The 10,857-nt window shown below is 41.4% G+C and overlaps 1 pseudogene; it reads right to left on the bottom strand.

Annotated features, from left to right (window-relative positions):
- Positions 1-1,029: 1,029 nt before the first annotated feature.
- On the bottom strand, positions 1,030-1,147 carry LOC124778707 (annotated as a pseudogene).
- Between the last annotated feature and the right edge of the window lie 9,710 nt (positions 1,148-10,857).

The raw sequence follows: 10,857 nt of genomic DNA, 5'->3' as shown, positions 1-10,857 counted from the left end.
TTTCATCGGATTTTTTTTCCCCCTTGTCGCTTTTATCCTTCTGACAGAGAACCTTTGGTTTCTTTCATTTAGAAATTTTAGCACATAGTTCCTTAACTGATATTTTCAGACTTGAGGAATCGCTCCCTTCTTCTGTAACTCAATTATTTTCATCATTACAGTTTACACCAGATGACGGGACTTAAAGCGTTCCGAAGCCGGTCGTGTACACAATAATAAATTGTGGATTAAGCAACTGCCGTTTGGTTCCTTCATTTTAGAAAATTTTACGAAATTTCGCTGAATATTGACCGTTACTCTTGGGACATCTTGTAGTTACGTGGTCAACTACGATTGTTGTAAACGGCACTATATGCTAGCTTCTAGCGCATCAAAAAGGGCTTAAGAAAACTATTTCAAATTTCTGGGCAAACTCATGTTTGAGTAGACAGCCTTTGTGGAAACAAATAAAGAGTCAAAAGACTTGAAACGACAGCGGAGTATGGCACAGGAACCGCACTTGGACATTCACTTTCGACACATTTTCGGCTACTTTCGCGAACAGTTTCAACAGTAGTATTTACATAGCGTTACATCACAATACTTCTCGAATACTGCAAAAAAGGATAAAAATATCTTTTTTTATATTGGCCAGGTGCTTATAGGACTCGCACACTGAGGGTTCCTTACGAACTTAATTATGTGATATAGACAGTTCATCCATCCTGGAAATCGAGAATCTTTCACGATTTTTGCCAGTTATGGACACTGGTACTCGTAAGATGTCGGTCCTGGGAATTTCAATACTTTCGGGAATGTTTTAAGATTGAAGTCAGATAACAAAAAAAAACATTCCGTCTACAGGCCCGACATGGCCCATCGGGACCACCCGACCGCCGTGTCATCCTCCGAGGAGGATGCGTATAGGAGGGGCATGGGGTCAGCACACCGCTCTCCCAGTCGCTATGATGCTATTCTTGACCGAAGCCGCTACTGTTCGCTCGAGTAGCTCCTCAATTGGCATCACGAGGCTGAGTGCACCCCGAAAAATGGCAACAGCGCATGGCGGCCTGGATGGTCACCCATCCAAGTGCCAACCACGCCCGACAGCGCTTCACTTCGGTGATCTCACGGGAACCGGTGTATCCACTGCGGCAAGGCCATTGCCCAGTCAGATAACAAATGACAAAAAAATATTTTTTTGGTGTGATAAAACACAAATTAACAATTTTCTGATTTTTTTCTTTACTTGTACTGTGAAACTTTGCTTCTTCCGAATTTCATGATTCTAGGTCAACAGGAAGTACCCTATAAGTTTTTACGAATGAGTTTGCAAGTATCTAAACATGTGACATAAACTGATCGTATTGACTTAGAAGTTTGTGGTTCCTGCACCGCATAGGGACCATACACCTTAGTATGAGACCTAAATTTCAACTTGATACGTCTGTCCGTTACTGAGAAATAAAGGTCTTAACAGAGGGACGGACAGACAGTTGCATAACAAATGCTTGCTGCTTACTAAATTTCGTGATTTTAGGTCAACGAGAAGTTCACTGCAAGTTTTGATGAGCGAGTTTGCGAGTATCAAAATACATGACGCAAGTGGCTATATCTTTTGACCGCATTGACTTACAAGCTTAAGTGTGTTACACCGCCAAGGAGTACAGATCTTAGCGTGTGACATGAATTTCAGCTTGATGGACAGGCAGACAATCAGATAGCAAATGACAATTTTTTCGTGTAAGATAATTATAAATTAACAGTTTTCGGATTCTTTCCTTTACTTATACTGTGAAACTTTGTCTCTTCCTAAATTTCATGATTGTCAGCCAACAGGAAGTCCCCTATAGGTTTTTTGATGGGTGCGTTTACGAATATCAAAAAATATGTTACTTGAACGGCCGTCTCTTTTGATTGTATTGATTTAGAAACTTATATTTTTTACATTAATAAGGGGCTATACACCTTAGGTTTTGATATATATTTAAACTTGATACTTCTGCCCATTCCTAAGATAAAGAGGTCTTAACGGTTTGACAAGCAGACGGATAGAAAGACGGACAAGAAAGTGATCATATAAGGATTCCATTTTTACCGATCGAGGTACGGAACCTTAAAAACATACTTACTTCAGTACCCTGATTGGTACAAGAGAGAAAAATATCACCTATCACCTGTACAACAAATCATTTGTCGAAAACGTCATTTGTATATCTTGAACGATTCGCGAAATAAAAGTGTTGCCAGTTTTAAGTGATTGCCGTGTATAGTGGAGACGAAGTGTCTTCTTTTTTCGGTAATACCGTGACCAGCTTCCTTCTAAAAGTGATCCTCGAATGAATAAATCTACTACTACTACTGCTGCTGCTGCTGCTGCTAACGCCAGACCTACAGTAGTCTGTTATGTATAAAGCAAGTATTGGCATTGGAGATTAAATATACTACGTTTCTTTAACTACGTATTGCCCAGCATCTCGTTCCGTCTATTGCAACAGTTCAAAGAATAAAAACCTACAACATTCATTAAGGCCATCTTTTCTTCTCATATCGTGATACAGTTCTACGTTTTGAGAATTTCCGGCGAACAATAACGCGCGTTGATACGCATAATAATTTACTTTACTTCTACCCCACTCCCCACTGTCACACCAGTTGCGATAACACGACCATTTCCTTCCGGTTGCTATAGACTCGAAAGCTAGCTGTTGGAGGACGAGACACAGCCAATAAGAAGGCCTGAGCAGCTATTGGCTCCGCAGCCTGCCCGCTGGTTGGCTGAGCGAGGCGCGCGGCTGTGACGTTCCGAGCAAATGCGAGGCCTTTAGAGGCCCGAGGTAGCGATCGACGTTATGTCACCTGGCCGTGCTTTCACATGGTTCCTCGTCAAGAGCTGTAGTTTACGGTGAATTTAGAAAATGAATTTTCAGTTGTTTTCTGACAATAATATCCTATCAGTACACTGGTTTTCTATCTCACTGAATATTTACGTCACAATAGCAGTGAAATCCAAAAGTGTTGCTAAGAGCTTCTACCTCCTCCTAAAGTTATCGTACGTAACCTAGATTTTGGAATTTTCTTTAGCCTCCCAGCCTTAAATTTTTCGTGCGATGTTATATGATCATTTCCCGTTCTGGCAAGCATGGCAACATCACTGATTCTGTAGCACGATACGTTCGTACAGCGGTAACCACTGCTGCCATCTATCGTCTTAACCCAGTACCAGTTGCACCAGCTGTGCTGTGACTCAAGAGATGGAGCAAGGTTTACGACTATTGACGTCCACTAAGCACAGCGGGTATTAAAACATCTTTTGAATATCAGGTGCATTCCTGGAGAGACGGAGCAACATTTTATTAATAGTGCTTATATTTTTATGTACATCAGTTCAAGACTTTCTTACATAATATTCGAAAAATAAAGTACCGGTAGCATAAAAACATTTTTAAAATGTTGATTGTACACTACGATCTTATATTTATATTATTTTTCTTGTAAACTATGCTAAAGACATGTACTAAGCTCTAAAGCAAGCAAATTATAATTACTATATTAAAATATTTTATACAGGGTATATAAAAATGTTACAGAAACTAGGGATTTATTCTTGACAGCAAAACATCACAAAAAGCTCCCGTGAACATGGATCCGAAAATTCCTCGTTAACAAGTAAGAAAGCATTTATTAATCGTGGCCAAAGATGACACATTTCTCAAACACATTTACATTTACAGAAACTTCTCGAAGTGACCACCTCCTGCTTCCGTGCATCCCCTGAGACTGCGATCCACACTTTGCTGTACATTGTGCTAAGAAATGCGGAACCACAGCACACCGCTCTAAAGCCGCATACACGCTGGGCCTCGAACATATTTCCGGCTGCTGGATGTGGATAGCGTTTGGAAACATGTTACAGAACTCTGAAACACCTGCCTGAAGCAGTGTCGGTCCAAATCAAAGGGAACAATGTTTCAGGCCAGCTACCACATGTCACCACTGCACCTGCACGGCGCTGGCTATGTTTATATGCCGCTTGTGTCGTCTGTTGTTTATAGAGCTGTATAGTACCTCTCGTGCTGTGTTGTGTTTTCGCATGATTTTCTTCTAAAAAAAAGGAGTGGACGAGGCAGCAGACTGTCGAATTGCTAACACTAACCACGCTGAGGACTGCGTGTGACACTTAATGAAGTTAGTGTCTACAAAGAATTGCTGCTACATTTGGCACAGCAAAGAAAGCGCAGGGAAAAAAATACGGTTGCTTGTCGCGTATGAGAAAAGAGGATACTGTCAAGCAAACCATCGAGCAGTGTGCGGATATTAATTACGAACCTAGATGGTTTGGTTATCTACTCTTGAAGCTTCTCGATGACATACATGAGCCGAAAGAAACCACAGGTACAGTAGGTAAAGAAACACAAAAACTATGTTTGCTTTTGTTTATTTGTAACTTATACTGTACATTCATACACAGTTAATCTGCCACGGTACTCTTCCTACCAGGCTTCAAAATAATAAGCAAACTCGTCTCGAAATTGTTTGTTTGTATTTGAAACTTCCCGCGACATATTCAGGGGCGCAGCAAAAATCGATGCAGTGTCAACTCGTGTGTATGTGCCGGCATCATCTCACCTCTCTGTAAGTCATACGATTTGAAGCTTCCTCGTGGGGTATGTTGGTTCTTTGCTTCAGCTTTTCGCCTTAAAAAAATTGTGGAGACTCACAGTTATAAAATTGCATGTCCACTAGCAAGTAACTTCCGAAAGTAACTTGCTGAGGTGATTCCATTAGAACAAAAACTTGCACAAGTTTACTTCTGCAAATCGCTTGGGAAATTTAATTTCAGCAGCTTGCTACAAGTACTTGCAGAAATGTTTCCGCTAGAGACGCGTCTTGAGATCGGCAAGTGGATGTTTACAGTGTCATGCTAAAAGCAGAGTAGTTACCATCGTTGTAGCATTATTGTTGTTAAAATTATTACTGGAGAGAAATCGTGACGAAAATAAAAAGTTACGAAAACTTTACAGAAGCTCTCCTGCGAACCTTGCAGAACTAGCACTCCTGAAAGAAAGGATACTGCAGAGACATGGCTTAGCCACAGCCTGCGGGATGTTTCCAGAATGAGATTTTCACTCTGCAGCGGAGTGTGCGCTGATATGAATCTTCCTGGCAGATTAAAACTATGTGCCCGACCGAGACTCGAACTCGGGACCTTTGCCTTTCGCGGGAAGGTAGGAGACGAGATACTGGCAGAAGTAAAGCTGTGAGGACCGGGCGTGAGTCGTGCTTGGGTAGCTCAGATGGTAGAGCATTTGCCCGCGAAACGCAAAGGCCCCGAGTTCGAGTCTCGGTCGGGCACACAGTTTTAATCTGCCAGGAAATTTCATACCTTCAGTAGTCTTGAGTTTCTCAAAAAAAAAATAATTCAGTAATATTAGTTCCTCTTATGATAATAGTTAGCTGATGTCTCTGTACATCCGTTTATAATCTCTTGTAAATCATAGCTGGTGGCTGGCAGGCACACTGCTCCTCTCAACCTCTCGCTTCAGACTTACTACCGACTCGCTTCACATCTCGCTTACTACTGACTTCCTACGAACGCTAAAGCGCGGTCTCTCCCGCCAACAATGCTTTCTGGTGCAGACCGTCCCTGCTACCATTACAAAATGTATCAGTGCGCGGTCTTTCCCGCTCTTTTCTTAAAATGTATGCATATGCGGTCTCCCCCGCTCTTTTTAAAATTAGATCAATGTGCGGTCTCTCTCGCCAACAATACTTTGGTGCAGACATTCCCTGCTACCACAATTATTTCCAAAGTGACAAATATTAATTATTCCTACTTAATCCTATTAATAAAATATAAACATCTTTCATCAATTGTGGTTTGACAATAGACAATAGAAATATACACGTCTTACAGTTGAACGGCATATTCCGATTGCGAGAATGGGACGTTCCGTGCTACGAACGCATCTTTATGTCGCACCGAACGAAAGATTTGTTTTAATGACTATTTGTGAAGGAAATGGAGAGATCGGACGTGAGAGGGGGAGAGAGATTGTATTGTTGTGAGACGCCATTACGGAATATAGTAAATGATCAAATAGTCTTTGCACATAATAAAATCCAATAACTAACATCAAGTATTCAAGTTGTGTATATCTCCATACCGAAGTTAATTAATTATCACGGTACAGATATTACGAGACGTAGATCGCTCGGAAGTGAAGTTTGGAACGATAGTGCGAAGCTGCATTTTCCACGGGTATAATTCTCCGAATTAATAAACTTTAACTTGCTAAATTGTTGGGCCTATCATCCAGACTCATCAAACAACATAGCGCATAGTTGTGCCGAACGATCTGCATAGTGGGTAAAGGTTTTAGAGACTTCAGGTGCAGCAGATAACGACGTGGATATCCGCGAGATCGCCGCTGCGGAATACATCTATCGCTCTCCTCTCGTATTTAAAACGAAATGTTTGTGTTTTCCAGGTTTTCAGAAGAGTAAAGATAAAAGGCAATACGGAACTAAGCTAAACCAACTAAAACCAATAACTAAACCAATAATTACAAAAAAAGCACGCAAGAAGACTATTTATTTGTAATAATAAATAACTAAAGAATATTTTTAATTAACTAACCAATAATAATATATTAAAACACCAAAAACAAAATGAAGTTTTCTTCTTTGAATTCAAAACTCGTGTTCCTGGTGAACGTCTGAGGACTATATCCCACCATGTTAAATGGAACATATGGTGAGGGAGAGGAAGACGCCGTGCTCACAAAGGAACGGTCCAATCTGACATGTCGAAACTTGCCCTGAAATTTCGATCTATACTGGTTAAACAAACTGCTTAAAAGCAAGCAGTGTGAAAGCCGGTACCGTTTCGTAAAATATGAATTTGAGTTGTATGAATGGAAGAAAGATATACACAAAGTACAAAACATGCTCCCAAATCAAACAGACAAAAATGTGAAAGAAAAGCTATTCAAAAGATTGAGACCTGCTCGTAAGAGTCAGTGCACCTTTACCAAAGGAGGTCTACAAGACTGGGCACTGTGAATTATAAATGAGATGAACGTTACTGATTCCCATGCTTCTTCGGCTTGGTTAAAAGGAGCTAAGTAAACAAGGAGAATTCTGGTCCAAAGTCTGTCATCGATGCATCGATGAGTCATGGGATTTTCCCAACCCCCCTCCTTCCCCCGCTGACAATGATTAGTTGCCCTACGTGTAAAATTGTGGAAAGTTCAAATTTTGGTGGTAAATTCAAAAAATACCTCTATTGCACTAGTGTTCACTCCTATGGCGTCTAGGGCTATTTTACTAAGTATATAATTAAAGATGGGGACCAGAACACTCTAACCCGGACTTGTGATATGAGCACTAGCTTAACTCTGATGTCACAACCCGGATGAGACCTGTCAGGCTGTTTACAATGGCATAGAATTCTGGTATACTGTTCCACAGCTAGAATAACTTGCGCCTTTAAGTGCAGTCAATGTGTTGTGTATACGAAAAACAGAACTGGAAATTGAAGAGATCGATGCTAAGAAACGAGATCTGGAGTATGTGGCGAAAACAACTGCCACAAAAGAGGAATATGAACAGCTATAGGAAAAAAGAAGCCATTGCCGGTATGAGAAATGTAATTATGAACAACGGCAAGACAGTTGGAACAGACTGTTTAACATGGGTGACCTCCAACTGTAGAGATATATAATAAATCTGTGCGTCAAATCATAAGCCCAAGTTTGAACAAAGTTCTTGCTAACCACCTTATAGATCTTACAAAGTGTCCAGACATGTGACTATGAGAAACTTTTACATCCTCATTGGCTAAAGTACGTGGTATTACCAGCCTGGAGGTTACAATGTACAGCTACAAAAGGAACATGTGTTGAACCATGTAACAAATAATGTGCTCTGGTGTACTCTGTACGAGTCACATCCATGTGGTGTTGACTAACGAATATCGTACAGAGCAGCTGTTGTGTGGTGTTTAATAAAGGTCTGCTGTTTGTGTACTAGGGTAATAATAATATCCGAAAAATGACCGGTGTAGAAATAAACCTCAGGCTTTTAAAATGGAGAAACCCTTATAAATTATGTTCAGTCTACGTACAGTTTTAATTATCTACCTGTAAACCCCATGGAGATTCTTAACATAGGCTCCAAGAAAGACAGTACAAATATCATAAAGTAGTCCTGTGTTATAGCAGGAAAACATATTTCTCGCAATCGAGGACATTGTCCTCCAAAATACCATTGGACACAGATATTTCTGAACTGTATTGCTCCCCACAAATAATGGTATACCACAAGTCTTAAGTAAAGAGAATCAAAGTATCGAACAGACTTAAACCACTCCCCATTAAACAACTTACTCCTTTAAGTGCAGTTAATGTGTCATGTGTGCGAAAAAGAGAACTGGAAATTGAAGAGGTTGATGCTAAGAAACGAGATCTGGAGTATATGGCGGAAACAACTGCCACAAAGGAAAAAAGAAGAATCCAATGCTGATGTACAGGCAAGACTTACATATTACATTAAGTACGGAAAAGTCCCTCCCACCATAAACCATAGATCTTGCCGTTAGTGGGGAGGCTTGCGTGCCTCAGCGATACAAAAATGGTTCAAATGGCTCTGAGCACTATGGGACTCAACTGCTGAGGTCATTAGTCCCCTAGAACTTAGAACTAGTTAAACCTAACTAACCTAAGGACATCACACACATCCATGCCCGAGGCAGGATTCGAACCTGCGACCGTAGCGGTCTCGCGGTTCCAGACTGCAGCGCCAGAACCGCGCGGCCACTTCGGCCGGCTCCAGCGATACAGATGGCCGACCGTAGGTGCAACCACAACGGAGGGGTAGCTGTTGAGAGGCCAGACAAACGTATGGTTCCTCAGAGGGGCAGCAGCCTTTTCAGTAGTTGCAGGGGCAACAGTCTGGATGATTGACTGATCTGGCCTTGTAACACTAACCACAACGGCCTTGCTGTGCTGGTACTGCGAACGGCTGAAAGCAAGACGCCGTAATTTTTCCCGAGGGCATGCAGCTTTACTGTATGGTTAAATGACGATGGCGTCTTCTTGGGTAAAACATTCCGGAGGTAAAATAGTCCCCCATGCGGATCTCCGGGCGGGGACTACTCAGGAGGACGTCGTTATCAGGAAAAAGAAAACTGGCGTTCTACGGATCGGAGCGTGGAACGTCAGATCCCTTAATCGGGCAGATAGGTTAGAAAATTTAAAAAGGGCAATGGATAGGTTAAAGTTGGATATAGTGGGAATTAGTGAAGTTCGGTGGCAGGTGGAACAAGACTCTTGATCAGGTGAATACAGGGTTACAAATACAAAATCAAATAGGGGTAACGCAGGAGTAGGTTTAATAATGAATAAAACAGTAGGAATGCGGGTAAGCTACTACAGACAGCACAGCGAACGCATTTTTCTGGCCAATATAGACACGAATCGCACGCCTATGACAGTAGTACAAGTCTATATGCCAACTAGCTCTGCAGATGACGAAGAAATTGAAGAGATGTATGATGAGATAAAAGAAATTATTCAGATATTGAAGGGAGACGAAAATTTAATAGTCACGGGTGACTGGAATTCGATAGTAGGAAAAGGAAGGGAAGGAAACGTAGTAGGTGAACATGGATTGGGGATAAGAAATGAAAGAGGAAGCCGCCTGGGGAATTTTGCACAGAGCACAACTTAATCATAGCTAACACTTGGTTCAAGAATCATAAAAGAAGGTTGTATACATGGACGAAGCCTAGAGCTACTGGAAGGTTTCAGATAGATTATATAATGGTAAGACAGAGATTTAGGAACCAGGTTTTAAATTGTAAGACATTTCCGGAGGCAGATGTGGACTCTGACCACAATCTATTGCTTATGAACTGTAGATTAAAACTGAAGAAACTGCAAAACGGTAGGAATTTGAGTAGATGGGACCTGGATAAACTGACTAAACCAGAGGTTGTACAGAGTTTCAGGGAGAGCATAAGGGAACAATTGACAAGAATGGGGGAAAGAAATACAGTAGACGAAGAATGGGTTGCTTTGAGGGATGAAGTAGTGAAGGCAGCAGAGGATCAAGTAGGTAAAAAGACGAGGGCTAGTGGAAATCCTTAGGTGACAGAAGAAATACTGAATTTAATTGACGAAAGGCGAAAGTTTAAAAATGCAGTAAATGAAGCAGGCAAAAAGGAATACAAACGTCTCAAAAATTAGATTGACAGGAAGTGCAAAATGGCTAAGCAGGGATGCCTAGAGGACAAATGTAAGAATGTAGAGGCTTATCTCACTAGGGGTAAGATAGATATTGCCTACAGGAAAATTCAAGAGACCTTTCGAGAAAGAGAACCACTTGTATGAATATCAAGAGCTCAGATGTAAATCCAATTCTAAGCAAAGAAGGGAAAGCAGAAAGGTAGAAGGAGTATATAGAGGGTCTATACAAGGGCGATGTACTTGAGGGCAATGTTATAGAAATGGAAGGAAGGATGTAGATGAAGATGAAATGGGAGATATGATACTGCGTGAAGAGTTTGATAGAGCACTGAAAGATCTAAGTCGAACCAAAGCCCCGGGAGTAGACAACATTCCATTAGAACTACTGACAGCCTTGGGAGAGCCAGTCCTGACAAAACTCTACCATCTGGTGAGTAAAATGTAAGAGACAGGCGAAATACCCTGAGACTTTAAGAAATGGTTCAAATGGCTCGGAGCAGTATGGGACTTAACAGCTGTGGTCATCAGTCCCCTTGAACTTAGAACTACTTAAACCTAACTAACCTAAGGACATCACACACATCCATGCCCGAGGCAGGATTCGAACCTGCGACCGTAGCAGTCGCGC

This window comes from Schistocerca piceifrons, chromosome 2 (genome assembly GCF_021461385.2).
Source record: "Schistocerca piceifrons isolate TAMUIC-IGC-003096 chromosome 2, iqSchPice1.1, whole genome shotgun sequence".
Taxonomy (NCBI): Eukaryota; Metazoa; Arthropoda; class Insecta; order Orthoptera; family Acrididae; genus Schistocerca; species Schistocerca piceifrons.
Note: the sequence above shows the minus strand (reverse complement) of the source record. Positions and strands in the feature narration are given on the sequence as shown.